This window comes from Megalobrama amblycephala, linkage group LG10, assembly GCF_018812025.1.
Source record: "Megalobrama amblycephala isolate DHTTF-2021 linkage group LG10, ASM1881202v1, whole genome shotgun sequence".
In the NCBI taxonomy this organism is placed as follows: Eukaryota; Metazoa; Chordata; class Actinopteri; order Cypriniformes; family Xenocyprididae; genus Megalobrama; species Megalobrama amblycephala.
Window position 1 is genome coordinate 15234129 of NC_063053.1, and position 17726 is coordinate 15251854.

Here is a 17726-nt window from a genome sequence, read left to right on the forward strand (position 1 = left end):
ATACACACACACACACACACACACAATAAAGGTTTCAGCCACACATACACACACAGTTTATATCCCGGAGGTTTTAATTTGACAGCCACGGGGCTAATCCTCTGGTTTCCTAGCACCTCTCATTGAGGATAAAAGCGCACAAAGCTTCCTCTGCACTGATGCCATCGATTTTGTGGCCACTTGATTCCTGGCAGGAGAATCGGGGTCAATTCCTCCTACACTACTGTTAAACAACAGGTCATGGTTGAGAGCCCACCATCAAGGCTCAAAACTGACTTTAGCAAAGGAATGAGATTACTGTCCTCCTCGACACTAACTCTACACATCATATCTAATTCCATGACAGTCAGAGAAATAACATTCAGAAAGGTATAAGGTAGCATAGAGGGTACATCCATATTTTTTCCCAACTTTATCAATCTTTGCAGTGAAAAGGTATAGGCGGTTCTACCATTTTATACTCTTGGACTTCTCCGTAATACATTAAGGGGCCAGCACACATTTCTAGCACTGTTTGCTGGAGGTCTCGAGAGGAATAACTGTGCAGTAGACCATTAATAGAATGGAGGCTTTGACTAGAAGACAAGCACTTTTTAGAGCATATCCCACTGGCATGCTTCCCTCCGCTGGCCTCCAACTACCCAGCATGGCACCAAATAAACTCTCAAATACTTCCAGTGTTACAGCTCAAGTCAATAGCTAATAGAATAAATATTCTGGTTTCAGCATGCTGAATGCCTGCTACTATGTTTTAAGATTTTAAATAATTACATATATTGATTAGCTAATCCAAGTAATTGTGGTTAAACATCAATATTTGCATAGAAAAATGAAGGTTCCTATAAAATGAGGATAATTCAAATACATTTAAAACAGAAAACAACATGGCATGGCTTAATTTTTAAATTAATATTTGTAGCCATTTATGGTAGCACTTTTATTTTTACAGTACGTGTACTTTCCTGGTACATATGTAGTAATTATGTTGTACATGCAAGTAAAAGAGTGGTAACACAAGGTACTTACCTGACATGTATGTACATGGAAACTAATAAGAAACACTGCTGTACTTTCCAATGGTACATACATGGTAATTACTTTGTACCTACAGACAAGTGTTGGGTAATAACAGGTGCTTACTTATAGTGTCCGTATATGGTAACTAACAGACACATTACTGTACTTACTAACGGTATGTACATGGTAACAACGTAGTACTTACGGACAATTGTGGGTAATAACAGGACCCCCCCAACCTAAGTAATGTATAACTTACACATTAACTAAGTGGCATATTCACTAGTACATTCATAGTAAGTACATGGAAATAGGACTGTAAAATAAAGTGCATCCTTATACATAATCATAATCATAATCATAAAGTCAGTTACATAAAAAGGTAGATCAGTCTAATCAGAAAAGTAAGATTAGCCCTAACTAAGTGCTAGTTGGTCAAACTAGATCTTAAGTCACAGTCTTAACTTAGAGGCTAAGTTTATGCAACCGGCCACAGGTGTAACTTACACATTAACTATTTTGTATATTTACTAGTACGTTCATAGTAAGTACATGGAAATAGGACTGTAAAATAAAGTGCACCCCTGTACATAAACATTACATAGGAATTACCAGCTCTTTAATCTTTGTATTAATAAGCTTAAGCATATTAACGAGTAAGGACTGCAAAATAAGATGCACTATTGTAGAGAGCAATTTAGCATTAACAGTGCATAAAACACTAAATAAAGTACATACATAGTGCAGCAAAACAATTACTTTATTTCTTGAGAATTTTGTTTTTTAAAATGGCATCAGTAAGAAAACACTATTTGGTAAACCTCTGTTTTGTACTGTTGTTAACATACACACATGTAAGTAAGTGTTTGTTATGTGTGTCCACACTTGCCCGTGAGTACAACATAGTTACCATGTATATACCATTAGTAAGTACATTAATGTGTCTTACTAGTTGCCACACATAAGTGCCTGTTATTACCCACACTTGTCTGTAAGTACTACATAGTTTCCATGTACATACCGTTAGTAAGTACAGTAATGTGTCTGTTAGTTACCATATACGGACACTATAAGTAAGCACCTGTTATTACCCAACACTTGTCTATAGGTACAAGTAATTACCATGTATGTACCATTGGTAAGTACAGCAGTGTTTCTTATTAGTTTCCATGTACATTCATGTCAGGTAAGTACCTTGTGTTACCACTCTTTTACCTGTACGTACAGCATAATTACTACATATGTACCAGGAAAGTACACGTACTGTAAAATAAAGTGCTACTGATGCGTAAAATTTTTTATTTCATTTAAATGGTAGTTTATCACTGTATTCATACATGTTTCCATCACTGATAATAATAAATGTTTCTTGAGCATTAAATCAGCATATTAGAATGATTTCTGATTTCTAAACTTGCTGCACATTTATGACCAGTAAGTATATTCATGTAAGGAAGATACTCTGCAGTAATATGAAAATTACATTTTTTTTTTAAATATTTAAAATAATAAATAAATAAATAAATAAATAAATAAATGGACTGAATATGAAACAAACAAAGATGGCATGAGCAGAAAGGCATCATTCATTAATTGATTGGCAAGCAGGTCTATTTTTTTTTTAATTAGAGCAGTGGTGCAGTCTGAACACCGGACACGGGCTACGGGCTCAGCAAGACAACAACTATTCCCGCCAAAAACATTTCCAATAAGACACATGGCCTGCTGCCATCAGGGGTAACAAAACAGAAGCATAGTCTCTCAGGAGTAAACAAAGAGCATGTGTTCCTCATTACCAGCTTAGGTAAGTGTTTAACAGAGGGATTTAAGACTAGTGTGCTTCATTCGTTCAGTTCTGGGTAAATTTACTAGAAGTTAATGGTGCAAAAATTCAGAGGAGAAATTCTGTAACTCCCTACTTTTGTGAGAAAATACAAAAGGTTGGCATTCCAGCAAACAAACTACAATGCTCTGACCTTTAAAAAGGTCTCGTGGCCGTTTTAAACACAAGGTTTGTGTGTCTTTTGTGCTGAACGTGACTACTGCATTGGGAATGCAGCTCACACACTGCAGGAATGGTGAAAGGGCAGCGATAAGAAGACTTACAACAAGGATAATGTCATCTGCAGCATCAGCAACTCTCCAGGAGGGAAACTGACTGACACATAGTGACAAGACGTTTACATGAAACTGCAAAGAGGAACATTGGCCAAGCCAAACACATTTAAAGCATCAAACCTAGACACATCTTCCACTGGTTATGAGAATAAAAGAACCCATGTGCTTTAAAATGGGACACCACAGCACAAACGGCCATCAAAACCAAATAAGAGCAAACCAAATTCTCGGATATTAAAGCATTCTTGTATTATGATGAATATGCTTCCACACATCCAATTTTTAATTCTGTGTGCAATGTCTGTAATACTGCACAAACCATTAAATGATCTAATAAGACAGAAAGCTTAAATATATGGTCTTTTTCCCAGTTCCCATCTGGGCATTTTGATAAATTCATCTTGGTGGTCTATTCAGTCATACAATAAGCCTTCAACAAGGCTTTCTGGGGCTTAATAATAATAAAACAATATTAAGTTTAATTTGTTAACATCCAGTTGTGTTGGCAATGAAAATATGAAATAAAGTTAATAGCTTTAGCCCTGATAATGCTTCACATTTGCTGAAAGCATCAGCTGCAGTATAGTTATCTGAAGTAAATTCCCTCTAAATTCTTCTGTTAAAGCTAATATATATTATATATATATATATATATAGTCCAAAAGTTTGGAACCACTAAGATTTTTAATGTTTTTAAAAGAAGTTTCGTCTGCTCACCAAGGCTACATTTATTTAATTAAAAATACAGTAAAAAACAGTAATATTGTGAAATATTATTACAATTTAAAATAACTGTGTACTATTTAAATATATTTGACAAAGTAATTTATCCCTGTGATGCAAAGCTGAATTTTCAGCATCATTACTCCAGTCTTCAGTGTCACATGATCCATCAGAAATCATTCTAATATGCTGATTTGCTGCTCAATAAACATTTATGATTATTTTCAATGTTGAAAACAGTTGTGTACTTTTTTTTTTTCAGGATTCCTTGATGAATAGAAAGTTCAAAAGAACAGCATTTATCTGAAATACAAAGCTTCTGTAGCATTATACACTACCGTTCAAAAGTTTGGGGTCAGTAAGAATTTTTATTTTTATTTTTTTGAAAAGAAATTAAAGAAATGAATACTTTTATTCAGCAAGGATGCATTAAATCAATCAAAAGTGGCAGTAAAGACATTTATAATGTTACAAAAGATTAGATTTCAGATAAACACTGTTCTTTTGAACTTTCTATTCATCAAATAATCCTGAAAAAAAATATTGTACACAAATATTTTGTACAATTGTACACATTAAATGTTTCTTGAGCAGCAGATCAGCATATTAGAATGATTTCTGAAGGATCATGTGACACTGAAGACTGGAGTAATGATGCTGAAAATTCAGCTTTGCATAACAGGGATAAATTACTTTGTGAAATATATTCAAATAGAAAACAGTTATTTTAAATTGTAATAATATTTCACAATATTACTGTTTTTACTGTATTTTTAATTTAAAAACATTAAAAATCTTAGTGGTTCCAAACTTTTGGACTGTACTGTATATACATATATATATTTTAAACCATTAAAAAGCGCCAAAAGAGAAAAAGAGAACGCGCTGTCTGTGAATGTCCTGTCACACACACGACGCACAGAAAGCGAGTTCTGTCACGCTTGAATGAACAATAACACACAATAATGCCAAAAATATCCGTTTTGTCAAGTATCCCCATAAGAGCAGCATCGAATGAGCTAAATAAAGTCTTAAAACTAAAGTAAAGAGCTGTGAGAAAGTGGGACGCGTGTGAGATCCGCGTCTTGTGCAGCAGCGGCAGCTTCTTAAAGTGACAGCAACCACTAATGCCTGTCATTGAAGATAATGAAAGAACAAAGCTAACAGAGAAAATTACTTACTGCTCTTGACTAAAGAACTTTTGTAGCTTTAATAATGATTATCTATACGTAATTTAGGCTATAAATTATGCAGTGCAGACTGTTTGGTAACTTTATTCAATTTCTGTATTTTTCCTATCTGTTAGACAGGTTGGAAAGGCACAGGTAAATATGACATTTATTATGGGTTTATGTGAGGATTGTTCACTTAAATTAAAAGTTGTTATATTTTTGAAGCCTAATAAATGTAAAAAATGAAATCTTTCAATTACACTGTAATGTTGAATGACTGTTTAAAATTGGGGTGAAAAAAAAAAAATCAATTTTACAGAGACATTAGTATCAGTATTAGTATCAGTGATACTGGCCTTCATTCATAAAAAGATGCCATTAAACAAGTATTTAAAATATACTGTCTTCATGTTGTTTCTTTATGTTGTTTTAATTTGGACATTAACTGTGAAATCATTACATTATAAAATATATTTAAAAACGTATAAAAACATAAGTGTTTTTCCTATTCATTAAACAACAGAAAAATTACATCAGTTTCCAAATCAATATTACTGTTTTTTACTGTATTTCTAATCAAATAAATGTAGCCTTGGTAAGCATAACATTATGTCCTAACCGGACAATAAGATTCCAGCAACAAGCAATTTGTCTGTCCACACTAGATGCGACGCAACTACGAGAGGTGACAAAATCAACCAAAAATCACAGCCAATCAGATCAGCGTGTGGGCGGGCTCTCTCTGCAAGCACACTGCAATCGCAAGCAAATGTACATAAGGAAATATTTCACCATTTTAACATTATAAAAAAAATACATACCAAGTTTAACAATCTTTGTCATAAAATTCACTTATGTGTTCACATTTAGGTCACAGTTTGAACGTTCCTGTTTGCTTTTATTTATTTTCAAGATCAGAGGTGAATTACTATTGCCACATTCAGTATGGCTATAAAGGGCACACAAAACGATATTCAAACTCCTATTAGATGCTTTTGACATTCAATAAAGCACATAAACAGTACCTGAGATTATCATTGCTATGTTGTTCCAGCCACGACGTTGGAGAAAAATAGAAAGCGTTCCTAAAATAGAATCGTTGTGTATTGCAGTTGCGGCTGGTTAGGACAAAAACTCTGATTAACATGGAAAAGATACCTTTTATCATGTGTCGCAATGCGTCTGGTTAAGACACGGTGTAAGAGACATTAAAAAAACGCATACCAACCCAAACGCTTTAACGGCAGTATGTCAATGAAAGACTTAAACTCTTGAGCTTCTGTCTTAAAGGAATTACCCCTGCAGCTAATGTTTACATCATAACCCACTTCTCAGGAAGAGATGAGAAGAGGTGTTTGGGAAATCATACCAGAATATGATCTGAACAGCTTGTTCTTGCTCCGTTCAGGTCACATGTGACGTTTTCAAACGCACATCCATTTACAATGCAATTTGAACTCTGTCCAACCTAACTACAGTCAACAACGTTTGATAGCCATGCCAGTAACATCCCCTGCCAAATGACTAAAACAAACATCCAGCTGACGTGAGATTACAATGCCCAAGAATAAACATATCAACCACTATGTATTCAACAGCATTCCCCCTCTACACATTTGGAGGTCAAATGTCTGAGACCACTTTGAATATCTGGGATTTAAAGTTCCATTTCAATTTGGAAAAAGCTGCGATTTTGAAAAATGTAAAACAAAGAAACGTCAAGTAAAATGAGAATAGTAGTAGCTCACTAATCAAGTAATCAAATGTGTGTTATTGATAGAGTGACTCTTTATACAGACGGTCAATTGTTCTTCCATTGAAGCTCAAATGCTCTTTGGATCATAGAGAAATCGTTCATCAGGTTTCATACAACTTGAACAAGGCAAATTTGCACCTTTTGCACCTTTATCCTTTATTTGCATATATCTCCAGTGTTTTCCCCTTTCTAGTGTTGGATTCTCTTTCTCTTTCTCTTTCTTTTTAATGCCACAACAATCTCATGGGAGGTGGGCAGGCTAAACATTTCACTGCAATTGTACAAACGTGTCAAATGAAACTTTGGACCTGGAGGAATCAGATCGATATGGAATACAGACACAAAGAGAGGAAATGGGACCGGGCAGTGTGAGCGAGAAACGCATCTTAATTACACAGTCTGTGTGGCAGTCATACAACAGTGGGTCAATGTTTGCTTATGTGGCTCATGGAGACTTTAGTCAATGACTTCATGACTACTCTGCCAGTTGCAGTGGTTGGCAGCACTGTGAGATATTCCCAAAAGCCAGGCAGGCAGCGGCCAAAGCACACAGTAGTTTTTCTGCAAGAAAAGGCCAGAACTCAGAGAGTTCAGAGGGATTTTGAAAATCAGGCAGGCTTAAAAAGGTCATGCTCAAGAGAGTGAAGAAAGAAAAGATGAACAGATGTCCTTGCTGCTTGATGTAGCTCCAAAAAACTCAACAAAAAACCGCATGTTCTCATCATTCAGAGATCTGTTACCGGCTTATTGGTGCAAATATCGGCTGCTGGGCTTAGTGAAGCACTAGAAATTAAACTTTTGTTCCCATACAGCAGAATATTCAATTCCATCCAAACTCTTGAATCAGGAGCCGTTCAAATAGGATGTGTTCATGTGAACTAAAACAGCTAGATGGCACATGACAGGTGTCTCGAAATGCTTCGTTTAGAGATGCACAATATCTGTGCCAGATTTTTCTATGTATTGGTATTGTAAGATATTGGATATTTTGCATATCCGTTGCTTATTTCCTTTATTTTTACATTCAGATCATAAAATAAATAATAAATGTAATTTAATCAAATCAAGTCAAAATATAGTATTTTATAACAACTGTACATTATGTTGTGATGCCTAAATAGAATTTAAAATGATTGATTTTAGTTCGTGTTTTTTTATTATTCATTTATACATCATAGTCTAGACTAGAGGGCTGCATTGGGTTTGGGCTCCCGCGGGACCCAATGCAAATCTCGCGGGAGCGGGCTGTTTTACCTTTGCTGCGGGCGGGAGTGGGCGGTCAGAAAATTTTGCGGGAGACCCGCGGGGAATGGTGTGACTTGGTGTGTAATAGAAATGGAGTCAACACATTAAAGCGGCTGTTTACTTGACAAAAGCAAAGCAAGACAAGTCAGACACTTGGAAACAATTCTCAAAATTCTTTGCGCATTTTATTTTGAGCAGTCTCGCATCTAGTGCACCGTCAGAGAGGGCATTCAGTGTGTGTGGGAGGATCATGGAAGAAAGACGCACAAGTCTGGGACCGCAGTCAGTCAGCAATATACTTTTCCTTCATAGTAATATGGAGTAAGCAATGCAAGGCCCAGTGATCAAATTCATTTAAGTAGGTTACTTTGAGGCATTCTATTTATTTTGTTTTGCATTTAATTTGTTTATATCTATAGTATATCTAGCCTACTTTGTAAGTCCTGTGTTTATTTAATAAGTTAAAGTTATTTCTTATTGTGCTTTGGCTTATTTACTTAAACTGTTAACAGTTTGTTTAGGCAACCGTTTGGTGAGTGTGTATGCAGTTGCCTGCGTTTAAAAACTAAGGTGCCGCTAGTTGTGGTTTTGTTTTAACGGTTAATGTTTTATAACGCTAATAAAAAAATACCCAATGTTTTTATCACGTGTGGTGCTTTGGTTTAGCGGCTACTTCATCTTATTTAAACGCAATCATGTTTAAAGTCTGTTATTTTGGATGTTAACTTGAACGAATTTAGTATTTGTGTAGGCCTACATTTTTCACAAGCTCTGAGAGAAAGTCCGCGGTAGTGGACAAACATTGCGGGCGCGGGCGGGAGTGGAACACGTGGGTTGAGGGAGCGGGCGGTCCTGGTAGGACGTTCAGCGGGAGCGGGCGGGTGCAGGTTCAAGAAATCAGACCCACGCAGGGCTCTAGTATAGACCTTTAATCAGATATGTATTGCATCAGAATTTATTAAATGCATTAGGGCTGACAAACGATTAATCGCATCCAAAATAATAGTTTGTTTACATTATATATGTGTGTGTACTGTGTATAATTATGTATATATAAATACACACATGCATGTATATATTTATGAAAATTTTGTTATATGTAATATTTATATTTATATATAATATAAATTATCTAAATATATATGTGTAAGACTTGATTTTCATGCTAAGACAAAAAGCTGAGATCAAGCACCCTATAATAAAGCAATAAAACTCATCTGAAGAGAAGATCAACAAAATGCATAGGACACCGCCTTGCTCAAACTTCTCACCTCACTCACCCCCTCCCTCTCCTCCCCCTCCCCTTCACTCCTTTCCTTTCCCTTTAATTCAAGTCACTAAAAGCTCTCCAAGAACGCATATTCTATGTATGATGCATCTTGTGTATCTAACTTTCATGTTTAGTATCATTTTAAATGTCTCAGTGCGATTGGTAAAATGGTCTCAATTTCACAGCAGTTGAAAACTTATGAGAATTCTGTTCTCCTTTTTGGGTGTTGTCTTTTCAAGATATCTGATAACCCACTCCTCTCCCCCCAAAACAGGTGTTGGTGTAGTAAATATTTACAATCCTTTTGTTCTGGTCTGGGTATTTAAGGGAAAGTGCAGAGCAGCCATGTGGGATCTTCTGAAGACTCACACACCACTGTGTGTATATGCATTTCATACTCTAGTCATCTTTGAGTAATTAATGTTATGCATTTATTATTTCTGAATTGGCTTCTAATTGTCTATGTAATTGGCATGATACATTTTTACCTGACAAATAAAATGTTATATTTGATTTACTCTGGATTCTTCTGAAATCATTATGACCAACAGATTATTGGAGTCCATATTTTCGCAAATCTGCGTCAGGATAGGTCAAACTAACTGATGTTGCACATCAAGTGAGACCCTCGGATTTCTGTCTATCACTGACTTAGCAAGTTGCAGTATCGTGACTAAAAAAAACTGTTTTTGTATGAACAAGCATGTGGCGGTTCGACTCAAATGCATTAGTAAACTCTGCCTCTGACCAAGTATCAGAAACTGACAAATTTGTGATTGTGGAAGTATATAATCTTCCTGTGTGATATCGGGTCCATAATGAACGAATAATTGAAAGTACGGGATACCCAGAATAATCAAATATCTAAATTAATGCATGACCAATGATTAATTCCTTAATTAGAAACATGATCTAAGAGTAATAATCATTTGAAATTGGAGTCAGATTAAATGAGCAGCTAAAGTAAAATTGAAACTAAATTCTAAAAATTGAGTGAACTTCACTGGGGTGCTAAAAAGACATACACGCATTATAACTTCGCCCAGGCCATCGGAATCCGTTTTTGGGCTGACGGGGGGTTCCTTACACATGCAATTATTTCTTAAATATATATGTGTATAAGTGTGTGTATTTAAATACACACAATAATTATACACAGCACACACACATATATTATGTAAATCACAATTAATCACGATTAATTGTTTGACAGCCCTAAAATGTATCTGTACTGTATGACACAGGATACAGTAAGTATGCATTCTCAATTCCCCTGTTTTTCCAATAATAATAATAATAATAATAATAATAATAATTATAATAATAATGTCTAGTTTGTCTAGTGTATGTTCAATATATAAAAAAAAAGAGATCTAAAAACAGCAAAGATGGATGCCCTGTGTGAAAGGTGAAGAGTTACCACATTTCCTCAAATCATAATCCAATGGTAAAAGGGCACTTGAATTCCTGGAATTACAGGATGGATTTTTAAATAGTAACAAACATCCAATTCTTAAACTGTACGTTCACATTGCCAGTTGGGAAATTGGACGCCTTGAGGTCAGGAACTTGAAGTGTCCAAGCAACTCACTGCAGTACCGTGTAAACAACACAGTCACGCCAACATTGAACATTCCATCCTGTAACCACAAATCACCACACAAGTTAGTGATGGTGTTTTTTGGGGTCAAAATGTTGCAGAGGACTATTTATAAATGTTTTTTAATCAAGGGCCAAGCTCATCCCTGTGTGATGGGAGGGCAATTTCCTAAGAAGGCAGCATCTCCCAAGCAGCCTGTTTATGTTGAGCGGAGAACCGACAAGAGGGCTGCCCTCCACTTGACAAGTCTTCCTGCATGTCAGCAGTAAATCCTGTGAGTCCTGTGAGCCCAGCCCTGCACGCCTTCAGTGGAAACAATGGTTGAAGACAGCACTCGCTGGCCAACCTAAACTGTCTGAACCTCCACCCCTCACACTGGGCTTTTTCAAACACCTCTATCAGTCCACATGAGAGGCCCACAGACAGTGGAGATGGTGATAAATGTTTGAGGAGTGTGCTCTTACCCACTTTGCTTTCAGGAGTTTCTCCATAAACCATTTAATAGACCAATGAATGCCATGTCCACATCTGTTATGTAACTAAAACACATCATTAAACTGAACCAAAGTATGAAACAACAGCAAACTCTCAGCAAAAAACAAATAATAATAATAATGATAATAATAATAATAATTACTATTATTCATATATTTTTTCAGAGCTAAAGCCTTTGCTATGTTGGCAAACAAAGTGTATCTGCAAAGGTTTTTAAAATCAATCTTTAAGATCAAAAAAAAAAAAAAAAAAAAAAAAAAAGATAATAAGAAGATAATAGCTTGCGTCCACACAAAACAAACCAATACAATCTCAAAATAAATCATGTATATCTGATTCTTTTACTTAACTGAACCAGCTGTGGCACTCAAATGCAAAAAAAAAAAAAAAAAAAAAAAAAAAAAAAAAAAATGTATATAATATAATATACACACACATTTAACATGTGAATATAAGCCTAAATTCAATCTGCTCATCACAAAGTGATCGTATCTCTTCAGAAAATTTGGACTAAACCACTCAATTCATAAAATGGATTAGTTTAGCTACCTCTTTTGAACTTTTTGAAGCGTCAAAGATTCAGTTGCTTAGCTGTCTATGGAGGGACAGAAAGCTCTCAGATTTCATCAAAAATATCTTCATTTGTGTTCTGAAGATGAACAAATGTCTTATACATGTAGGTTTGGAACGACATGAGGGTGAGTAATTAATGACAGAATTTTCATTTTTGGGTGAACTAACCCTTTAAGATTGTTATGACTTTAAATTTGATTAAAATTAATTTAAATTAAGACTTTTTAAGAACCCGCTGGGACCCAGTAAACATCATCCTTGAAATATCCAGAGCAATCTGTTTCTGCCTAACATCACATAGTTAAAAAAAAGAGCACTAATTCATCATACCGTTCACAACAGCTAATTCACAGTCAACAGTTGGCTGTGGGACCAATTTATATTCATTTAGGCACTACCAACCCCTATTACTGTTTACATCAGCCCTCTGAGATAAGGAAAACGCGTTTCCTGTGAAGATGCTCAAAGTGGTTGTATGAAGCCATCTAGGCTCTCTGAATTACAGTTATCTGGTCATTATAACACAGCAGTAACATGAGTGTTTGATGGAAACCTCATTTTTTCATGCAGTCGAATACAGTCTCAGCTAAGTGCAGCCCTAATGATGTTACAACCAAGGGGCCCAGATAACATTTCTAAGGATCCTGAAGCCTTTTGAAACTCGAGAGTTATGCCATGTTCAAACTGCACTAGAAAGATGGGTTTGTGTAAAAATTAAAATATTAATTTTAATATTAATTGCCATTTACTAATGTCCACTTAATATTTGGCTATATTATTGACTTGAATGCACTGACACTACATCACTGGAAGATACATCACTGTTTTCTCCAGATTTGCTTTATAAATGATTTGAACACATTCCATAATTGATGAACTTTACACAGTTATTGAACTGAACTAAATCAACAGTGAACTGATTTCAACTGAATATTGGCTGTTTACTAGCCTTTTTAGTGCCGCTTTAAAGCAGAATTGAATTCTGTTTGCATCATTGAATCATTATTGCCCTGTTTATCACTTAAAGCTTCTTTGAAACAATCTGTATAGTCTAAAGCACTATATAAATAAAGGTGACTTGACTCCTAATGGTGACTCAATTTAGTTTTAGATGACCATTTTTCTTTCTCTGACTCAAAATTCAACAGCCTCTTGCTATCTTTTACTAATTCCACCACTGTTCAAAAATTTGGGGTCAGTATGATTTTTTTTTTTTTTTTTTTTTTTAAGAAATTAACACTTTTTTCCAGCTATGGTACATGAAATAGATCAAATGTGACAGTAAAAACAATTATAAATGTTAAACAATATTTCCATTTCAAATTTCACAATATTACTGTTGTATTTTGATCAAATAAATGCAGCTTAGCAAAAAAAGACTTATTTCAAGAACCTTAAAATCATCACATTGACCCCAAACTTTTAAATGATAGTGACAAGACTTGTGTTGCATGCAAATGCCCTCTTCATATGTAAAATAGTAATAATAATTTTAAAAAAGATCTTTAAAAAAAAAAAAAAACAATTTCAGAACGGTCAAGTTGTTGGGAAAAAAAAAAAAAAAAAAAAAAAGTAATCCAAAAAGTAACCCAAGTTAGCAAAAAAAGCTTATTCGATAAAACTGACTGCAGAGGAAGTTCTGAGCTCAGCAAAACATTGAAAAATGTGAAACTATCATTTCAAAAGATGATGGAAAACCAAAATGAATCCTAAAATGCAAAAGTAACACTAAACCTGTCCAAACCCAATATATAGTTTCGCTCAACATTTGCAACACATTATTTGATATAAAAGATTTGGCCGATTTAATCAGCAGAAAAAAAGAGTGCCCATATATTTCCATGTGATTCATCAGCAAATATGACGTTTCCTCAGATCCCCACTCAGTAGTAAATGATTTTCCCCTGTGAGACCCTTGAGTTTAAACAAGTATGGATATTATCAGCTGTAACAGTCATAACACCCAAGAACATTTACTGTCTGCATCTAAGAGAACAATCTCATTCTCCATTTAAACTAATTTACTTTCCACTTATACATTCACCGGTCTACTCATACACACCCTGATGATTCAGTATAGTCAATCCTGCCATGACATCTCTGACAGCCATTTAAGCCCTGAAGACAATCTGGACCTCAAGGGCACTATGACCGACAGACAGATGAAAACGAAGTTTTGAAAGACTCACAGATTCACTGGGGAAGTGCTTTTCATGCATTTCTCTATCATTGTGCTGTGTAAGCATCTCTCCACCAAATGACAAGCCTCTCTATATGAGAATCAGAAATTAATTTAGCACATTAATTTTGACTGACTTTATCACAAAGCAGCACGGACACTGTTCTTCATATTCACTATGTGTTGTAAGGCACACTAGATTATAAATCGGATATATTAGGCAATAGGAGAAACCATACATGCAGGGCAAATACTCTGTGTAATATGAAGAGTTCATTATTAGTGGAAAGGGTGCTTTAATGCTCTAAAGAATCAAATGATTAACAAGGAAATGGTTATAATTTGATTTTATGGTGAGAAGCCTGTGTCTAATGTTCAGATATGAGAGTTACTTCACTTTAAATAATGCCTTCACTGAATTCAACTGTAAAAAGTATCACATTGGAAATGGGCTTACATAAACTAAACTGTAAACTCTACTCGAGCATGTGCTGTGCAGTGGAAATATAACAGAATTGAGTAAATGATATAAAATTAGACATTATAAGTTAATCCAACTGAATCTCTTGCAGCTTACGAACAATCAAGCATGCTAAAAGTAATATTTTATTTGGACACTACTATTCAAAATTTTGGGGTCAGTAAGAATTTTTTTATAAGAAATGAATGCTTTTACTCAGAAAGGATGCAGAAAATTGATTAAAAGTGACTCAAGAGATTCATAATGTTACAAACGATTTCTATTTCAAAGAAATGCTGTTCTTTTGAACGTTCCTTTCATCAAGGAATCCTTAAAGGGGGGGGGGGGGGGGGGTAATGCTATTTCATGTATTCTGACTTATTTACACTGTTAAAGAGTTGTATTCTTATGCTAAACATGGCCAAAGATTCAAAACAGCGTTGGACGCATGACGGAGTATTTCTGTGCCAAAAATACTCAAACTTTGCAGTCTTTTTTTCAAGTATGTGCCTGTGTGACGTCAGAAAGGACGGAATTCCTTGTACAGGCACTTCCCCCGGAACAGCGCGCGTCGACCAGAGCGAGAGAGCAAGAGCACGCCCATCAACGCATGTTTGGCTTTACGGAAGTCATCGGCAGCACTGCACAGGTCACAGGACTTTACAAAATCAACAATGTCACCAAAGAAGTGTGTTTTTGGTTGTGAGGGAAAGATAACCTTGCTTCCCAAAGAACCCAGCATTAAGTGAGAGAGCATCAATGTAATGGGTGAGCACAAAACTCTCAGCTCCAATAATTGTTATTACTCTTTAGCTCCGCTCACACGACACGCCTGTAGGCACTCGGCTGTTTTCGGAAAGACTCAGTACAGTGTATCTATCTTTTATAAATATGATAAAACTAAAGACTTTTCGGAGATATGAAGGATGCACTACTAATATTAGGTACTTAAGATTAACATGAGATTGGCAGAAACTCTGTGTGATAACCCCAACCAACATTGAAACTATGTTCACATTATAATAGAAACTCCTCTAAATCCCAACATGATCATTAAACACTAAAGCCTCGTTTCCACCGAAATTACCCGGAACAATTTGTCCCAGGACATTTTTTCCCCAGGAATTTTTTCCCCCCAGACCTGTTGCTGTCTGCGTTTCCATAGCAGTCTAAAGTACCATGAAGATTAGTCTGGATGTAGGACTGTGCGCGACTTTCCAGTTTCCGCTGGACTTTGACCTCTGCATATAAACTTAATATAGCCTGAACCTCGTCGTCGGTCCATCGGTCGTAAGATTCGAATAGCAAACAACTCTAACTGCACGCACTGCAACGGAAAACAGAAAGTTCCTGAACTTTGAAAAAGTACTACCTCGTGAGTGGGGACTTTTTGAGGGGAGAATTTTTTATCCAGAACTTTATTTAGACCCTGGTTCCTGCGGTCGAAAAATACAGAGTACCACCCCAAAGTCCTTAGTTCCTGGGGAAAGTTCCTGCGGTGGAAACAGGGCTTAGCAAATCTCACCCAAGTCAATCATCTTGCTCAAAAACAGATGTAATAGTACTTAATTTCAACATTTACTGTGCCCACCAAGACTCATGCAATGCATGCTAGGAACTCGAATGAAAATGATTAATGTTGTCCCAATGCAAACAAATTAATAAACTTCTATTATACCAATTCAAACCGACTGCACACCATGAAATTAATTAGTGACAAAAAGAAATTGTGTTGAGCATTAGCTTATTTCAATAAAGTGAACTGTAGTGATGGGTCGTTCATGAACGATTCGGGAATAACGAGTTGTCTCAGAGACATTCATTTTGTGATGGCTGCGCATGAGCAACATCCTTTGGTTCCAGCATAAGCTCTGTACAGGAAACAGAAATGACTAGTTCACCTCCCGAGCCTTCTGGTCTGAGTCGTTCGTTCTTTTGTCATGTGACGGCCGCATTTATTCTGTATTGCATACATTATTATTTCACAACCTTCCTTACAAACAAGCGGGTAGTTAGTTTTTATTTTACTCTTACAATTACATGATGCATTTCTGGTCAAAAAAAATGGTTGATTTTTTATTTCTTCCAATTTAAAAATTTGTGAATTTCTGTCAAGATGGATATTTTCCATAACACTGAATGTGGTAATAAAGAGTTGGTTAATGGTTTAAACTTTGACATATGATGGGGAAAATCATGTTTATAAAGCAAGATACTTGTTTATAGTGGATTTACTTTTATCTTCTCTTCAGAAAAAAAAAAATCATAATACAAAAGGTATGGGAAAATGTGCAGTTACTTAATAATAGAGACTGTCTGTGTAGCCTACACATTTTCAACATAGCAATGATGCACTACACAATATAAACGCAGTACACACTCTTTTGTTCAAATTGTGCACAATTTTTTGGGCAATTTCCCATTCATCTGGCGGCAAGGTTGGCAGAGATGCTTTAGTGAGTGCCAGGATGGAGATGATCCTTGATTTCAGTGAATCTTTTCAACATGTAGAATGTTAAATTGGCCACAATTGCAACTGCTCTTGACCAATCTGTTTTTGTGTGGCCTTGAGCTTGTCTGAAGCAACTGTGCTTCTATGGAAGAATTCAACTATATAAATGCCTCATTCATTCATTCATTCAAGTATTCAACTATGGTCTTGCACAGAATAATTCCTAAATATAATACAACAAATACAACATTACATTAGTATTAAAAGGTGTGTTCGACTTGAAGCGACGTTGTCAGTGTCACCACGAGAGCGATTCAAAAGCATACGGAGCCATTTGCTCGCTCATGCTCTCGCAATATTTTAATGTCATACACCAATCGGTCTGCGCAGCGCCGCTTCAAGTTGAACACACCTATAGACTAATACTGAGCAAAAGAACAAATGTTTCAGATCCAGAAGTCTTGGGAGGAGAACTAATCATTTCTGTTTCTGGTACAGACTGCATAGATTCAGCCTATTGGGATGTCACGTGACAAAAGAATGAACGACTCGGACCAGAAGACTCGGGAGGAGAACTAATCATTTCTTTTTCTTGTACAGATTACAGAGCTTATGTGGCTGTCACGAAATAATGAATTAATCATTTCTGTTTCTCATAATTTGGCT

General features: G+C 35.7%; 1 protein-coding gene across 3 annotated transcripts in view; it reads right to left on the reverse strand.

Annotated features, from left to right (window-relative positions):
- Positions 1-17726, reverse strand: part of galnt2 (UDP-N-acetyl-alpha-D-galactosamine:polypeptide N-acetylgalactosaminyltransferase 2) — an 86674-nt gene that overhangs the window by 17243 nt on the left and 51705 nt on the right. The window lies entirely within an intron of this gene.